The sequence below is a fragment of the Girardinichthys multiradiatus genome, chromosome 6, assembly GCF_021462225.1.
Source record: "Girardinichthys multiradiatus isolate DD_20200921_A chromosome 6, DD_fGirMul_XY1, whole genome shotgun sequence".
Taxonomy (NCBI): Eukaryota; Metazoa; Chordata; class Actinopteri; order Cyprinodontiformes; family Goodeidae; genus Girardinichthys; species Girardinichthys multiradiatus.
In genome coordinates this window covers 23,645,372-23,658,158 of record NC_061799.1, presented here as the reverse complement: position 1 = coordinate 23,658,158, position 12,787 = coordinate 23,645,372, and positions in this window count along the sequence as shown.

The following is a 12,787-nucleotide window of genomic DNA, read 5'->3' as shown; positions in this document are numbered from 1 at the left end:
TTGTCAGGATCTGCCATTTTGGACTTTGTTTTGGTTTTGTGTGTTTTTGATCAAGCAGTTTATTTAGGTCTATTTACTCCTGCGATGTGCTTAGTTTTGTTAGTTTCTTCCTCCTGGCTTTAGACCCCTTTTTGTTATGATTTACCCAGTTGCTTGTTCCCCTTAATTTTAGTTGTTCTTCCCCTGCCTCACTTGTAATATAATTTTCTCTCGCTTAGTTCTTCACATTTACTTTCTCCCTTCCCGGTTTATTATTAGTACAGTTCACTTTGTTTCTATTCCTATTTTTTTTGTTTGTTTAGTTTCTCGCTTAGTGTTTCTGTGCTTGTTCATTGTTAATTAGGTTTATTTATTCTTGCGGCATTAGTTTATTAGTTCCCTTTCCCCTTTGGCCTTAGATCCCTTTAGTTATTGTTACCCAGTTGGTTTTTCCTGAGTCTAGTTCTCCCCATGGCCTCTTGGTTTAGTTTCCCCCCTTGAGCTTGTTTCTATTTTAGGTTTTATTTATTATCCTTCTTAGCTTCCTTAATTTATTTACTTGCAGAGTTGTTTCAGTTACAGGTTCATTTTTAGTTTAGTGTGTCTGTGTTCCCATGTCTGTGTTCCCAGCTTTCAGCCCCGTCAGTATCCATAGCAACCTAATTCCCTAAGTTCCCTTCACCTGGCCTGCGCACCTGCAATCACTCACTCTGATTACCTGCCGCTCTCTTACCCACTGTTGTCATCATTCACTTCCCCTGTATATATACTTCCCGGTTTCACTTGTCCCCTGTCGCCGCGTCTCTCTTCTAACCACCTGTCGAGCTCCAGCCAGTTACCTGCCTTCTGCTCCTGGGGGTTTTGCTCATCTTGCCTACTGTTTCCCGCACTACTGCAGAGCATTCGGCAAATAAACATGGAACAAAACCTTACCTCATGGCTCCCAAGTGTCTCTCTGCAAGCTGGTCCGACCCAAACCCATTCCTTGACAAATATACCGGTAATACAAAGCATTACAACACTGCTTGAGTATTACAATACAAACCATGTTTGCATGTTCTTTATTCCTATTTGAACACTATTTATGTTGGAGACGCATTTACCTGTCAAAACACGAAACATTTCACAAAGAAAAGCCAGAAAAATCATTTTAAAACATTATTAACTGTTTATTTAAAGCTGTGGTTTGGCCCAGCAAAAGTCATGTTGCTAAAGTCAGTATTACCTAATACAGATGGAACCTCAGGTTCATGAGGATTTGCAAAACACCCCCTTAATTGTTGCCATGTGCCAAATAAAATATTGCAAGATCTCTTAATGGTTTATGCAATATATTCCAGTTGTAACATAAATGGAATGGTGTAAGTTTGAAAAATCAAGGATACTATACTGGACAAGTGGATTGATCAGTTCCACCTTCATTTCAGCAACATTTCACATCAGATAAGAAGGATTTCTGTGATATGAGACAAAAATCCAGTTTATCCAAATAACCAATTTAGCTGGTTGTTTTATAAAATAGTTAGCTTTGCAACATTAGTGTTTCTTTGAATCAGTTTTGATTGTTTTAGAAATTTTATTTTGATCTTTTTTGTGGTTCTTTTACATGTTTTTATACATTATTCAGATTTTTAGTCTTATGGATGATTAATATTATTGTCTATTTGTCAGCTATTTTATGCAAGATGATGTAACTGAATTTTAAAACCTGAATGCAAAATGAAAAGATTAGCAAATAATGACTTTAACTTGTTTTACCACTTTCATTGAAGTTACAAAGTCTGGTTGTAAATGTGATGCTTCCACAACAGAGGGGGAAATTAAGGGAAATTAAATGTGGTTGTAGCTTATTATGAAGGTTTCCTCAAAGAGCCGTTGTAGATGCTGATGGCTGTGGGCAGGAAGAATCTCCTGTAGCGCTCCGTCTTACAGCACATCTGAAGAAGCCTCTGACTGAAGACACTCTGTTGTTGTAGGACAATCCCATGCAGAGGATGCTCAGGGTTCTCCATAATGTTCCTCATTTTATGAAGAATCCTTCATTGCACAATGATCTCCAGAGGTTCCAGAGGAGTCCCCAGGACAGAGCTAGCCTTTTTTATCAGCTTGTTGAGCTTTTTTAAGTCCCTGGCTCTGATGCTGCTTCCCCAGCAGATGATGGCAGAAGAGATCAAACTCTCCACAACAGACTTATAGAAGATATGCAGCATCTTGCCGAAAGGCCTAAGCTTCCTCAAGAAGTACAGTCTGCTCTGTCCCTTCTTGTAGATGGCTTCACAGTTGCATCTCCACTCTAGTCTGTTGTCCAGGTGAACACTGAGGTATTTATACTCCTCCACCACCTCCACTTCTTCTCCCATGATGGAAATAGTTTTTGACTTATTCCTGTTTCTCTTAAAATCTACAATCATCTCCTTTGTTTTAGTCATGTTCAAGATGAGAAGAGTGTTTTCACACCATGCCACAAAGCGGTCCACCACCTTCCTGTCCATCTCTGATCCACCCCACGACTGCAGAATCATCCGAGTATTTCTGCAGATGACAGGAGTCTGTCTTGTCCTGGAAGTCTGAGGTGTACAGAGTGAAAAGGAATGGTGAGAGTACAGTCCCCTGTGGTGCTCCTGTGCTGCTGACTACCTGGTTAGACTAACAACCCTTCAGTCTCACAAACTGTGGTCTGTTTGTCAGGTAGTCTTTGATCCAGGAGATTGTTGAGGCCTCCACCTGAGTCTTCTGGAGTTTCTGACAAAGCAAATCAGGTTGAATTGTGTTTAATGGAGAAATCAAACATCATGAACCTCAGAGTGCTGCTGGCTTTGTCCAGATGACAGTGGGTTTGTTGAAGCAGGTGTATGATGGTATCCTCACCTCCAACTCCACAGCGATAAGCAAACTGAAGGGATTCCTGATAGTTTATTTTTTGCTTACTCAGGTGGGCCAACAAGAGTCTCTCTAGGACCTTCATGATGTGGGATGTCAGGGCAACAGGTCTATGGTTATTGAGGACTGATGGGTGAGTTTTCTTTGGTACCGGAACAAGACAGGAGGTCTTCCACAACACCGGAACCTTCTTCTGAGCCAGGCTAAGGTTGAAGAGGTGCTGCAGAATCCCACAGAGCTGCTCTGCACAGCCCTTCAAGACTCTAGGACTGACACCATCTGGACCTGCAGCCTTATTCCGATTCAGTCTCTCCAGTTGTCTCTTCACCTGACTTCTTGAGACACACAGGTGGAAGGGGGAAGCAAAGGAAGCATTAGCATCTTCTGATATGGTTGAAGGCAAACATGTAGAAGCAGAAGGGTCTAGGGCTGAGGTGGAAGATAAAACATTTGAGGTGTTACTGGACAGCTGTGGGTCCTTTGGGTCAAAGGAGGGTGGGATGTCTGTTTGGCTGTGAGCAGGAGAGGAGGATGCGAAGCTTGTTTCTGAACTGAACCTATTGAAGAATGTGTTCAGTTCATTGGCTCTGTCCAGACCTCCATCGGCCTGATCATCCTTCTGCTTGAAGCCTGTGATCTTCTTCATCCCTGTCCACACATCTCTGATATTATGTTGCTGGAGCTTGCTCTCCAGCTTCTTCTTGTGCACCTCCTTGTTGTCTCTTATCTTGACTTTAAGTTGCTTCTGTAAACTCCTCAATAATTCTCTGTCTCCTTCTCTGAAGGCTCTTTTTTTCTTGTGAAGCAGGTCCTTCAGGTCACTGGTGATTCAAGGTTTGTTATTGGGGAAGCATCTCACGGTTCTGGTGGGGATGATGTTATCCACACAGAAGTTTATATAGTCGGTTACACACAGTCATGGCATTGATGTCCTCTCCATGTGGCTGGCACAGTGCATCCCAGTCTGTAGCCTCAATGCAACCTTGCAGAGCTTCTTCAGCTTCCTGTGACCATTTTCTCACAGTCCTCTTTATTACAGGTTGTCTCTGAACAAGGGGCTTATATTTTGAGCAGAGAAAAACAAGATTATGATCTGATTTGCCAAAAGGAGGTCTGACTTTAGAGACGTATGAGTCCTTGACATTTGCATAAAACAAATCCAATGTTTTGTTTTCTCTGGTAGAGCAGCTGACAAACTGTTGAAACATTGAAAGTGTAGCAGAGAGTGAAGCGTGGTTAAAATCACCAGAAATTGCCACAAAAGGATTGGGGTGTTGTGTCTGTAGCTTAGCAACATCTGAGCTGATGGCATCACATGCAGTGTCGGCAACAGCAGAAGGTGGAACGTAAACTGTTGCCAAAATAACACTGGTGCACTCTCTGGGTAAATAATATGGACGAAAACTTACTGCCAACAGTTCAATATCTGGACTGCAGAGACAACACTTCACAGTAACATATCCTGGATTACACTGTTGTTCACAAGTACTGCCAGTCCACCTCCTTTACATTTGCTGCTCCTCTTTAAATCTCTGTCTGCTCGTATGGTTAAAAAGCCGCTGGAGTCGGGTTATATATCTATATACATCTACCAACAAACAGAGCACAGGGCTTCTAGATCACTGTAGGACAAAAGCAGGATTTTCCATGCCTCTGTCATTAATTTGAGAATCTGTCAATGCTCATTTAAACCAATACTGATAAAACCTTATGTCCTGTGGAACATTTTTAATGCGAAAAGTTATTTCAAACACTGCCACTGGTATTGGGTAGTGCAAATAAAATGCCTTATTACTTATGATAAAGTCAAATAATAATAATGCAGAGAAAAGTTGTGTAAAAAAGGGAAATCTGGACTTTATACAACACTTTATTTGGATAGTGTTATGCGTGGGGTTTGGTCACCTTCAAACTGCTGATGTGAGAATGACCCAGGGAAAGGCTTTGTTGACACAGACTTAGTTGAATAAAGGAGGATTTTATTTCAACCAGGCTCACTGCAAAAAGTACAGATCTGTGCACGGATCTGGAGGAATCTGAAGCCGAATGTAGAAACAAATCGCCTAGAACTATGAACCCAACCCCCTCTATAGGCATCCAAACAACACACACAGAGTTTCCAACGTTTGGCTTTGTAACCTCTACACATACAACTCCAACTATAAGCATAGTCAGGCATTTGTGTCTTGCCATTTTTGGTCCCTCTCAGTATATGTATTTTGCCTAGAAATGTCCTCCAAGCCCAACCTGAGGCCTCAAGATCTAATTTATTATCAGACACTAGTTGTGAGAAGATAAGTAGTTTTTTATTTTGCGGTTTCAGTATAGCCCAATTTTACCTTGAACACAGTGTGGCAGTTTTTATACTTACTTTTAGTAACACAAAGTTTGACAATCATATTAGAGTTATAGAAGTGAGGATTATTTTCTCCAAAATTAAATGATCAGTCTATCTAATCTCAAATGCCTGCTACAATACAAAATCCCCCCAATATAACTCACACTTATACCCTTACAACCCAAACAAGGTCCTGCAGAAAAAGTGCTATAAAACCAAATAAATATATAATTTCTTTCACATTTAAAATTTTATTCTTTAATTGGATTTAGCCATAATCAGAGCTCTGAAGTTTTTATTTATTTTAAAATTTATCTTACATGTTATGCCATTTGTCAGAATAGCAACTGCTTTTCAATCTCAATATAGACCCATGCATTGGCTCCAATATCAGCTAGCAGTTATTTGTGTAATTTAATGAAAAATAAAAAATTTATTCAGATTTCAACCCAGAGGCTAATAATAGAAAGGCAGTCACAAGTCTCATCTTTTGTGATGGCTAAATTAAAGTATATTCAAATAATGATGTTTTAATGGCCATCAAAGGGGACCAGTTTGGGCCAAGGATCAAGTGTGTGTAATGTTTTTGTAACTTTTAAATTATGATGGTGTGAGGACAAGAGAGGTGGCAGATTTTAACCTTTGCCCCAATCATTGGCCTTTGAAAAATCTTATTACATTAGCATAACCTAAGGAAAAATATTGACATTTAAAGTGTGGCTAAAAGGACCAAATGGATCCCAGAAGGGTTCAATTACAAAGACAAAATTAAATTTGCTAATTCGTTGTCATTTGATAATAATATCTAACAGCTGGTAAGTAAATGTGTCATAGCAACTTGTAGTTTTTAAGCTTATAAATTAAGTTGTGCTTTAGCCTAGTACTGGTTACATCGCCACCTTTTTGCCATCGTAAAACAATCCTGTAGTGCATCGTTTCATTTGTTTAGAAAACTATATAGGTGAGGTCTTCAACCAGGTCTCCAGAACCTCAACATCCTGCCTATACAGATACATTATTGTGAGGGAAATGTCATGTCATTTGGAAACTTGACAGTGAAGATGTTCATATACCCACTTGATTGTCCCACTATGCAGTAGATAGTATGGCTTGGGTGTTTAAGAGTCCTAAATTTGGATATATATAAAGACCTTACCATTAGCTGTTTTTAGAAGTTTTACTTTACGAATCTGGCTGAAAACATAGGTCAGGTTTAGATGTCAGTTTTCTTTTAAATTTATGACATGTTTTTCTGAAATTTGGTAAGTTGTAGGTATAAAACACAATCACAGCTTTGACTTTTGAGAAATTTACAGATTTTCTAAAGCTGTTCACCCAGTGAGCCTTTATCTGTAGAAGGTCAGACTTGCTTAGTCACATGCAATCTAAAGTGCGGCAGCCAATCACTGCTAAGTGACTTCTAGCTGATCCAATCATAAGTCACCCACCAATCACAAAGAACTGAGATTTTAACCTTTGATATTGACAAATCAGGGTGCTTTGTCTGGGTTATTTTGTACTGCCAATCGTTTTTGTTGTGTCATAGCAGTGTGTTGTAAGGTAAAAATGTAACAAAATTATGTTCGATTTTGTTTTCATCTGTGTTGAAAGCCACATCTTAAATTGTTGTCATTTATTCTTGTATCGAAGAAAGCTTTCTTTGGTTGTTTTGGCCTTATCTAATCAAACTATGCTCATATTTTCTCTTCTCTCCCTCTTTATGTCTTCTGTTTAGTCTCTAAAAGGACAAAAAGCACCTGAAAAGATGTCTTAGTTCCAATATAAAATCATAAAATAAGCATTTTTGACTCAAACTTTGTGTAAAAGAATGGCTTACATCATTTGGTAGATTTTCATACAAATTTTTATCTTGCACAAAAAAGTCCCTAAATCAAAACAGATATGAAGTTTTGATTAGAGAAATTTCTGTCCCTATAAGAATCATTTCTTGAATGAAAACCTGTAAAACTACACCTTCACCGCAGGATTTAGGCGGGGGGCTCCGATGGCCATGCAAGAAGGTTGATATTGTGTCTAAACGTATGTTTCCACCGCAGGAACCTTTTCAGCAACCAGGGTAGTTTACTGCAGTAGTTTTTACTCCCCACAACTTTTTCCCTGCAGGAAGCGGACCAAAAATCGACAAATGTGGGAAGAAATCTCTGGTAGGGAGGTAGGACATTTGGATGGACCCTGCACAAAAGGTGGAACTTTGTAATGGGATGATACTAAGCATTCTTTCTATAATTGAATAGTCTCAGTATTCAGTTTCAGTCAGGTGTGTGGCTTTATTAGTAGATCTCATTGTATACATTTTAACTGTTAAGCTAAGGATACTCAGGTCCATGAATCCTGAAGAATTACTTGGTTAACTAGAATGCAGTGTTGTCTTGAAAACATACATGGATGACTTTTTTTCTGCTTTTGAATTCAGAAGTTCTCATCTCTGGACCAGAGCATCTGGAAAATTGTTGAAATAATTTATGCCTGGCTTTAACTTAGCCACCACTACTAATGTAAAGAACCTTAGTCTAATTTTTGACTAGGACATGTCATTTAAATCACATATTAAACAGACTTATCGGATATCCTTCTTTCACCTGTATAATGATTTGCCAAAAATAAATCTGTTATTATGCCTTTATATGCTTAAGTTGCTGGAAGACATACTCACCACTCCTCACGGTGCTGTGATTTCCTACTACTCAACAACTATGCATTATCTTCAAATATTGCTGGCATTAACTTTATGTTTTCTCAGTTTTTTCTCTTTGTAGAAGTAACAGCATTTCTCTTTATCTGTGACATCTTCCTAGGGGTAGCCATCGGTTGAGCTAATGCTGCCAATACCTTCATGTTCTTTGTCTGTAGATGAAACACTTGGGCTTCTCATTCTTTACTTGATCCTGTCTCTCTCCTAGACAAAGCTTTTGCTGCCACCAACTGTGTACCGATTTTCATCCCATAGATTTTACTAAGGGCTCTGAGCCTATACATTCAGATGTGTTTCTCACCTAGATGAAGCCACTGACAGGAGTTACTGCTGCCATTAACGCTTCACTATTTCTTTAACATAGAAAGTACTCCTGGATCAGTGCTTCTATGTTTTTTGGGTGTATGCGCCGTCTTCTATAACCACTAGTCAGTTGTGGCAGATGGCTGCCCACAGCAGGTTTCTTGCTGTTAAAGGGGAGTTCTCCTTTCTACTGTTACCATATGCATACTCAGTATACAGGAGGGATTGCAGTAAAGAAAATGACTCAATGCACTTAACTGTCCACCGTCACTCCATGCCCATTGCACAGTACCTTGAGATGCCATTTTTTGTATTTTAAAAAACTGAATTGAATAGCCTCAAATGATTATTATAGAGACTTTTTGCACCAGTTGTTTAACTGAGCCTCTACCATCCTTCTCATTGTGTGTGGTGAAAAAGATAAACATGGGTTTGTGACCAGCCTAGGGGCCACTGTCAACAGGTAGTTGTGTCAGACCAGCAAAACAGAAAGTTGTGATTTACTAATTAGGGTATATAAGAATAAGAATTACCAACAATTGTGCCACCTGTAATTTATAACCCCCTCATCTTCTTGTTGGATCCATGTTTCCTTACTATCTGCAAGCTGTAACAGTCTGTTGACAGCTGATTAAACATCTTCAGAGGGTGTTATTTCCATATTGTGTAACGTTTCATGATATAATTTATTTTTAAAATGACTTGCTTCCCAACAATTTATTCAATCCTGATCTGCCTTTTGCAGATGAGTCTGTTTTGCCTCCTCATAGATGGCTTTCTTGGTCAATCTGTGCTGACACTTCACTCAGCAGTTTAATGATGGCTCAAGATAACAGTCAACAACATCAATGTGTTGCACTCACTGAAAAGGTTAACATTTACCACTCATTGCTTAATAATCTCCTACAGAACCTATAATAAAGTTTAGGATCTAAATGGTTCACACTTAATGGTCTACAGTGAGCTGAAATAACTTACCTATTTTTTATAGTTTCAATCTCAGCAGCAAATGTTACTAAAGCTACTGTGCTAATATCCCACCTTTAGCACACTCTGTGCCAAATCACAGTTGATAAGATTATTTATAAATCTGTCCACATATTCTAAATTTGATTTAGGTCTGGACTTTGACTAAGACATTCTTAGACATGAATAGGATTTGATCTAAACCATTCATTTCTACCCTTGGCTGGAAGGTAAACCTTCACTGTGGTCTCAAGTGTTTTCCAGCCTCTTGCATTTTTTTATATAAAGCTGCTCCATCAGTCTGCCCTTCAACTGTGACCCCACAGCATAAGGCTCCCACTACCATGTTTCACAGTGGTATGTTTAGGGTGATGTGTGGGTGTAATTGTTATCCACATAAAGTTTTGCATAAAAATGTTCAATTATGTTCTGTGACATAATTGCTTTATCTCCAGGAGTTAGATGTTGACCTCATCTGCATGTTTTATTAAAACATGCCTCAATCAGACCTGAAGACCTTTGCATGCACTGCTGGTAAAACGTTTTCATCCCGTATAAATATACTAGTTTTTTGTTGTAACTGTCAAACTGTCAAACTGAACTGCCGCAGATGGTTCATCCTAACATCCATACATGATAACAGCCCAGAAAAACGCTACAGTTGTCTCATTCATAAATCACAGACGCGGTTGATATAAGCTGCACATAAAGATGAGATAAATTATAAATGGAAAGCAACTGTAAGCCTTCAATCTTCAAGCAGGACAACGATAGAGCTGAGGCTGGATTTAAACCTGTGGCTTAAAATGCTATTCTATTCTAAGATCATGGTGCCAAATAATTTTTTTGTGCTTGTGGGTTGTTATTTTTACCCAGTTCCCTCAAGAACAGGGTTTTGTCATGGTTTGTGCTATCATCTGACCCCTGATCTGATTTCTATCTATAAAATCAGTAACAATACTTTGAACTCAGACCCGAGGTGGACTTCTGGTCGGACATTAACCTCTATTGATTCTTTCTCAGAACAAGGAGAAAGGCCCAAATATGATAAAGGGCATCAGCTTGTTGTGCAACAAGATAACCTCCGTACATACACCCAATTTAAGAGCTGATGTCCCAGTTACCTGAAACATATTTTAACACTTGGAAGTTTTGCATTACTGTAAAATTTGGCTCTTTGCTGCTAAATGAAGATTCTCATTTTAGAGAAAAAAAAACCTTTATAGTGATTAAGGCCTTCAAACTGAACAAAAGGAAAACGTGAAGCTCATCAGCAGTAAAAATTACTTAATGGGATAAAAGATTAAACGGTTCACTGTTACCCACAGTGTTCTATTTGAAGGTGCTCCTTTTCTCCACTTTCCACAAGGAGCAGGAGGTGAAGGAAGCTCAAACTGTACAATCCACACAGAGAGGGGAGAGAAGTGTTCAGTGCACTCATCTGTTTGTGCAGCTGCACGTCTTTTTTTGTGACCTTTGTCCCAAATTGAATGATGGTTACTAATATTGCTTGTGGCTCTTATTAAATGGGCAAGTATTAAAAAAAACAAAAGCAGGATGATGACTTAGGATGACCTGGCCAATAACGAACACAGGCAATAAAAACCTGATTTTATTATTAAGATGTTACTCAGGCTTCGCAAATTTATTTAAATATTAGAGAAAAAACAGCTGCTTCAGAAAGATGACGGGTTAAAGGAGACAACTAAAGGACTGGTTTCTGGCAATCAGTCCCTCCTCTCAGAGATTACCTTCATCATTCCCTTTGATAATGTTTTTTTGTTTTAGCTGTACAGGGGAAATCTCAAACAGTAAGGCAAAGCCTTTATCTGCAATGCCTTACAAAAGCATTGATACCTCTTGGACGTTTTTTGGCATGTTGCAACAACAATCATGAAATGAAAGTGAGACATGTTTTTAAAATTACCCCTACAAATAATAATCTGAAAAGTGTGGCATTCATTTTAATAATTCCAGGTGCACATTCAGACACTAAAGAGTTCAGTTTCAGTTCAGATTTAGAGCTTTTGATCTAAAATCATTGCAGTGTACCCCTGGCTTTGTGTTTAGGGTTGCTATTCTGTTAGAAGGTGAACAAGCCTCTTCCAGAATCGCCTCGTGTGGTCTATCAGGTACTATTTGAATTTGTTACTGTTCCTGACAATTTGCTGGATGTTCCATCTAGATATAATAAAAGGTGATGAGGGACTAGCAGGAGTGAATGTTATTTGAATGATGACAGCTGATATTTAGAAGTTAAAATGTTTTAAGTGATGTGATTGTTTTTGCCAATAAAATGTAACAAAAACGGTTTTAGTTTTATATTTCTTATTTTAAAAATATTTCGTTTTTTGTTCAGTTACGAATTCAGGAGCTTAATATGATTTGAAACTAAGAATCCTAAACATTTTACATTCTTGGCGATTCGTGTAATTCGTGGTCTGTCTGGAATAGGGGCTTGATGCATCATCTGGGCAGAACTTTCTAACTGTGTAAGATAGCCATCAGAAAAAAGATTGTAGCAGCTTTTGAGTCTCATAAGGGATTTAAAGAAGTCTCAAAATAATTTGATATTTGCTATTCCACAGTATAGAAAATAGTCTACTGGTGGAGAGGATTCAAAATCACTGCCACCCGGTTTGGCCATGCAAGCGAGTTTACCCTGAAAGCAGACTGCAAGATGCTAGAGAAAGTGTCCAAAAACCATGAAATGTCATCATGGTACCAACTGGGATGACATTTAGCAGTAGCAACAGCAAAAAACAAAATGTACAGGCAAAAATGTTTGCTCAATTTCACTAGGGGGACAGGGTGTACTGACGTTTTTGCCAAGCTAGACAACACATTTTTGTGTTTTTGGAAAATGCCGCAATGAACCAGAAATGTTGAGAAGTTTTTTTAGTCTTACTTTGGCTGATCTAAAACTTTGTCTGTGTGTGAGAGAGAGAGAGCTTACACTGCTAGATGAAAGGTTTCTAGCACATTTCCAAAAAAATTGATTTAAATGAAGTATTGGAAAAATCTAAAAGCTCTTAAGTTGACATACATGAACAGTTAGGATTTAAGCCTGTATCTGCAGTATTGTGGACTCAGTCATATTCCTGTCTTCTTTGATCGCTAAAGAGGAGCCTTTTGAAGTGAGACAAACTGATATAGCTGTGAAATTAAATGTGAAGTTTGTTCATCAGGAAACCCAACCTTACCTCTATTCCCAGTTAAAATGATGGAAATCTTCAGAATACCAAACAGAGACCCTCTGCACATTCAATCAGATGAAAAACAAAAAAATAAAACAAGACATTTACTCCAATATTTTAAAACCTACATTTTAAATTACCACCATCTGCTGTTCATAAGAAAAAATAAATAAAAGAAATCTACATTTGAAAATTGCTTTTGGTCAAAATGCAGAAAGATTGTCTTCTTAAACAACCACCTTAGCACTGGTTAAATGACTGAATAACTCAAAACCACCTTGTTCTGAAAAGATGAATAAAAACGTTCCTATTAGTCTCCCTAAAAATTATCCTGTAATCTGAGGAATTGTGTCGCCTTTTGGAGTTACTCAAAATCTTTCTAAGTTCTTCTGCCAGGAAGCTACATTTTAA